Source organism: Salminus brasiliensis, chromosome 22, assembly GCF_030463535.1.
Source record: "Salminus brasiliensis chromosome 22, fSalBra1.hap2, whole genome shotgun sequence".
Classification (NCBI taxonomy): Eukaryota; Metazoa; Chordata; class Actinopteri; order Characiformes; family Bryconidae; genus Salminus; species Salminus brasiliensis.
The window spans coordinates 16,894,343-16,900,989 of record NC_132899.1 but is presented as its reverse complement, the minus strand read 5'-3'; the positions used below and the strand labels follow the sequence as shown (position 1 = coordinate 16,900,989).

The window sequence follows — 6,647 nt, the reverse complement described above, 5'->3', positions numbered from 1 at the left end:
TTTGGCTTGCTCACTGGGGAGGTCTAAAGTTTTTATCTCCTGTTGATCTCTTGTTATGATGCCAGTTGTAAAAAGCACTATACAAACTGATTTGATTTAAAAAAAAATCATCTACAGGGCCTAGGATCAGAAAAGGAAAAGAAGGGGAATAATAATAAAAAAAAACTTATCTTGTGTGCTTCTCTGTGAAGAACTCCTAGTTTACACACACACACACACACACACACACACAGTCATAGACAACCGAGAATGCACATACTTCCTGAATGGAGCATCAGTCTGCAGTGCAGGACAGTCTTACAGTGATGGGGGGCTGTTAGGCAACCACCAGTAGTCCAGGCACGATTTGAAGGCTATATGTATGCGGAGACATACCCACACCTGATGTCTGCTGAGACTTATCCACACTTATCCACACAGTTTCTCAGAGAAGCCACCAACCTTTTCTCTCCTCCTGACCCTACACGAGAATGTACAACATTAAACGTGTTATATATATATATATGCACGGTCATGCATACTTATTATAGTGCAGCTAGTTCATGAACTGGTGCTTGCTTTGTTAAATAGCTAGTAGCTAGCTGTGTGCTGGCTAGTATATTTAAATGTAACCAAGCAAATATCATTAGCTAGCATGAATTAGCTGCACTAGCTGAAACAGGTATGCAGGACAATGTAGTGTAAGCTTACAGCACACGTTCAGTGAAATAACATCTTAAAAGAATTAGCCAAAAACGTTTGCAAATGTTAATGCAATAACTGAACTTAATATAAACATGTCGTTTAGCTTAGCTCTATCATAGTCAGCATATAGCGCACGTGACTGGTGGCACTAGCTAACTGCTACACACTCAGCTTACTTAGCTAGCTAGATAGCTCCGAAAATAACATACCAGGTCTTACCTAATATGAAAATTAATATGTTCAGGCATCTTTCGTAGGCTTTTATAAAAGAAAAACCTGTGAAAAACACTAGCTATCAACTAGGAGCAGCCATTTTTTTCTCCCATACATAAATTTAGTTTACCAAGCAAACAGCACTGCATGAATGAGGTGTGCATGGAAGTGAATTGTCAGCTTACAGCACACGTTAAGTTAAATATCAGCTTCAAATAATAAACCAAACACGTTTGCAAATGTTAACATAACTGAACTTACTAGCTATAAACATGTAGTTCCCGCATAGTCACGTGACTACAAATACACGTGGCTGCTACACGCAAATCTTACTTATCTCCGAAAATAACATAACGGGTCTTACCTAATATGAAAAATAATATTTCGTAGGCTTTTATAAAGTAAACCTGTGAAAAACACTAGCACTAGCTAGCTATCAACACTAAAAGCGAGTTCCAAAGAGCAGCCACCAATGCTTTTCTCTCCTCCATCATTACACGTGTGCTGTAAGCTTACATACGCTCTCATGCATACGTATTTAAGTGCAGATAACTGTTGAAATGAGGTTAACTAAATGTAGCTAGCTCGCATATATAAATTTATATATAAATATATATATAATAAATTTATATATAATAAATTTAGTTTATATATAAATTCAGTTTACCAAGCAAACAGCACTGCATGAATGAGGTGTGCATGACAGAGTACTGCCAGCTTACAGCACACGTTAAGTTAAATATCAGCTTCAAATAATGAACCAAACACGTTTGCAAATGTTAACATGACTGAACTTACTATATAAACATGTAGCTAATTTCCCCTCATAGTCACGTGACTACACATACACGTGGCTGCTACACGCAAAGCTTACTTATCTCCGCAAATAACATAACAGGTCTCACCTAATATGAAAAATAATATATTAAGGCATCTTTCGTATGCTTTCATTATATAAACCAGTGGAAAACACTAGCTAGCTAGCTATCCACACTGAAAGCCAGTTCCTACAATCAGCCACCAAACTTCTCTCTCCTGACGCCAGACTGCTTGAGCATGTGACCTAAAGGAGGCGCTGCAGGACAACTCTCAGACACCCAAACTAGCAGAGAAAAAGACTGATCTGAGCATGTGCCTGGATATACACCACAAGTTCTTCATAGAAGAAACAAATAAACCAAATAAAAGTATAAGTATCATATACTGAACACAGATGTGTACTATATCGCCGTTGTCCAGTGAAAACCATGATTGGTGTGGCGCAACACACACCACCATTACCTGACCTGATCTTCTTATCTAGCTACAGTTCCGGGCTGTTTGCATGACCGAGATCTGTTCATGATGATGGTAATGAACAGTGCAGCACCGAAGAAGCACAGGTCTGTTATTGAAACTGCTTATTAAGAGCGGAACTCCACATCATTAAAACACCAGGGCGAACAATGATCCACAGGCCTAAACATCGACAACACAGGCTACAAGACTGATGTCTGAATGGATTTTCTCTACTCTGATATAATTTAGGTTTAAAAATACTTTAAAATACTTTCTGAACAAACGAACATTTTTATATTAAGCGTATAGCCTAAGTGCACCCCCCTCCAAAAAAAACGAAAAAAAAAAATACAGCAATAGGGCTATGCATTGCACAACCATTTAACTGCAATAGGCCAACAGCAATAACACAATTAACATGTACAATAAACCACGAAAACATCGGATATTCTTAGGCCCATTATAGCCTATCAAACAAACTGTAGTCTAATCAAAACGAATTCAATAGGCCATACGCTGCTGCAAACGGACATTAATTCTGCATTTAGATTACAACATATGATTTAAAAATAAATAAATAAATGATCAACGAGGTTCAACATTTGATCAACATTTTTAGCAGGCTGAAGGATTCCAGGACAGGTGGACGCCGGGCTCGTCCCGCTGGCTACAAGGTCAAGTGTAACGCGGGCAGTGGAGGAGTTCACGTGTGCGCGCTGCGCGTTCCAGCGCTGCGTGATTAAGACTTAATAACTTATGCAGCTTTTTTACGATCACAGTGTGATTTGTTACTTTGCTATATTGAGATTATCACGCCATAGCGATTCATTTAATTAAAAATAGCATTAAAAACGTAGGCGAGTTCGGGTGGGCATCTGGTTCGGTTTGGGCAGAGATGGATGTAAATCTCCTGTAGCTGCTCTGTACACTGTGTGACTACTTCTGGATGATTAGACCAATAGAAATGCTAGCTACACATTGCTTGGAATAAATAATAATAATAAATAATATTTGACATTAAGTTTCATTCAAAGTTGTTTGTCTTTCTTTTGTAAACTCAGCATTTGGAGATCCCCATCCCCCAGACAGTCGCTCTGAGCCTATAGTCATGGCTGCTTTGCTGGTGAGAAACACACCCTAAGGTGGAGGAACTCGAGGGATGACTCAGATGTGTTTTGGCTAGTGTTCCCGGTCGGCCTTTCTGTGGTCTGCGTGTGAAGCGAGACGAGACTGGGTGGAGGTGGGCGCGATGTTTGTTCTTCAAAGCGGGCTTGAATGTGAGGTGGGTATATAGAGGGGTTGAAGACCTAAGGGTAAGGGGCGTGGTCCTTGTACCCAAAATAAGTTAAATTGTTAACTCTCCACATCAACCTCTATCTAGATCATGGGCCCAGCACACTTACACACACACACGCTGTATTTTTACATTTACAGTTAATGGTGCTACTAATTTAAACGTGCACTATACTGTACACTGTACAGCGAAATGTGTCCTCCGCATTTAACCCATCTGTGGTAGTGAACATACACACACACTGGTGAACTAGGGGCAGTGAGTACACACACACACACACACACACAGCGGTGGGCAGCCAACTCCAGCGCCCGGGGAGCAGAGAGGGTAAAGGGCCTTTAATCCACGTGTTTCAGATGTTTTTTTTTCTAATCATAGACAGCAGGCACGTTCACTCAGCAGAGTTCACAGACTTGTAAAATGAGGTGATGTCACACGCTTACTCTTTACTGACACTTACTGGACCAACGAGGTAATGACTGGAACTCCCTGGAACTCAGTCAGGCTGCCTACAAAGCTTGAGCAGCACGCCGAGCTCAGGTCAACTCAACGAGAGCTGCGACTGTTTCAGACAGAGCAATCCCGAGACCACAGGGCCACAGCAAAAATGTCCAGTCTTTGTAGATTCCAGCCTTCCTACAAGCCATTCGCAGACATTCACTGGCCGGAGGTTGTTCCTCTTTACAATCACACAGATTCACTGTATATATATATATATATATATATATATATATATATATATATATATACACCTACACATATTCTTTCTAAAGCATATAGAGTGCTATTGACATGCAATGATACATGGTTAGACTTAGTCTGTGTTTTGCACAGATGGCTTTCATGGCACAATATCTGCACTAGATGGCAGCCTTACTTTGTCTAAACTGCTGAGCTAAATAAGAGAAGTCTATATTCACTATTTGCAAATGTAAACTACATTGAGTTCATTGTAAGATATAATACACACTCCAGTCCTCATACTCTTGTTCCAAAGCAAGTATATACACTTCATCCAGCCAAAATCTACTCATATACTCTTTTTAAGAATGATTTTTAAATAACTAGAGAAGCAACATTTAACCATCAAATGGTTATTATAACTGGTTCTATACTGTATAGTTCCATTACATTTGCTTATATAACTCTAAATGATTCCTTTTTGGATGGATTGGATGTGTCGGGTGTGAGCTAACATAAATGCAAGAGAGGGCAATGCTTTTTTAATAGCAGAATCACACACCAATTCAAAACAGTCAGAGAAACAGACAGTTTCAATTACATCTAAGAAACCAACATCAAAACAATTCAGGATGCTCACAATGAAAATACACAATGCACACAATGAAAACTTTGCAAAAGAGCAGATTCTAGGCACTAATGTGTGTCTTTAAATAGGGTGTAACAGATTTCAGTTACCTTCAGCCTAGAGAACCTCGGTGCTTCTGTAAAGCTGTAGTGAGTGTGTGTGAATGACTTGAAAATGTCTCTTGTGGTTTTGTGGCTACGGTCATTTTGTGCTGTGCTGGTAAAGTTTACCACACTCTTAGCCTGCACAGGTTGCTTTCCTGTTCAGCTTTTGCTTGCCCTCATAACAATGTTGGTATGTTTAGAACAATATATTTTGTAAGAAATATTTTTGTAAGTACTGCTGTTTTTGATTGCTGTAAATATTTATAAAACATATAGGCCATAAACACAGAATTTCAAAATGGAAATCTATTTTCTCTCCAACCAACCTCTGGTACAGCCTGATCACACCCCAGAACACATGGCAATCAAATCGCACCTCTTTCTCACCCTTCCCCTCAGGCGTTTCCTTTACCTCTCACTTACAGCTGAATTACCGTGGCCTAGTCTGTGTGAAAGAGGACACATTTAAATCATGTCTGTCAGGAATGCATGAATTAGGCCTCCTTTTGCACCATAATACGATTTTATATTACCATATCAAAAGCTCCATTAGGAGCTCCAGTGAGGGTTTGAGTGTGCTTTTTTTAATATAACATAAGGCATAGAACTGTCCAAGCTATTTCATTGCAATGGTATTCTGTGAAAATTGTGAAGCCCTACAATTGGTTTGACCTATGTACACTCTTACGTACACTCAATTTGCATTTGTCCTAATAGTTTCTTGAAATATTTTCTGAAATTGTATTGGATTACTATCAATATGGTAGCAAAATTATCAATTTAAAATCCAATTCAAAATCTATTAGTGTACTGAATAAAAGTTTAGCACTATAGAGGAAGCTGACAGGACATTTTACTCATCAGTTACTGCATGAGAACATGAGGCTTCCTTTGATGTTGGATGTACTGTGAGTGAGCATGTGAGCTCAATCAGAGAACTTATTATTAATATGTTTATATATATATGTATATATATATATATATATATATATATATATATATGTATATATCAGTCAATCAGTCTTAAAGTGAAATGATGTTAAATACACTACATACACTAAATCAACAAAAGTATTGGGACGCCTGCTCATTCATTGTTTCATCTGAAATCAAGACTATTAAAAAGGGTTTATCCTTTAAGTGTCTTTACTGTCTAGGGAAGGCTTTCTACTAGATTTCATTGCATTTAGGGCATTCGTGATGTCAGGATGTCGGACGGTCACCAACCCACCTCATCCCCAACGCCCCCAAACTCGTCCCAAATGTACTGGAAGGAGCAAAACGTTTCCAGAGAAAACATTTGGACATTTGGTGTAGCAATATAGCAACGTAGCTTGTGTTCACCTGACCGGTATGCTAATACCATGTTTCATTAGCATCCTTACAGGGTGTACAGTGTTTCTCCCCCTGTAGCATTTTACTGGTGACTGCATGATGAGTTTGATGATGGTGATGTTCTGGGTGGAGGAATTGAATCCACTGGAGTGGAATTGAACCCACACATCTCGTGATCAGTGTGTAGCGAATATAAGTGCACTGCTTAGGGACCCTGTGGAAAGGAATGCAGCTGTAGTACAACATGCACAAACCCCAGCTCAATACAGGGAGCAAGAATCCAGTGCAGGTATAGTGCTCTGGAACTGAAAGACACACGCATACACACTTTTTCCTAATGATAGCTTCAGCTCTTAAATGCTCTGGTTGATTGGCAGCAGCTTCTGGGGGTTAAGGACAGTGTGTGTATGGATGGAGGAGGGGGAGGGTC

General features: G+C 39.4%; 1 long non-coding RNA gene across 1 annotated transcript in view; it reads left to right on the top strand.

Moving 5' to 3' along the window:
* Positions 1-452, top strand: part of LOC140544083 (uncharacterized) — a 3,966-nt gene extending 3,514 nt beyond the window's left edge. The window contains exon 6 of the long non-coding RNA XR_011978214.1: positions 1-452. This exon is cut by the window's left edge and continues 1,496 nt beyond it. This is a non-coding gene — a long non-coding RNA (uncharacterized lncRNA).
* Positions 453-6,647: the final 6,195 nt, after the last annotated feature.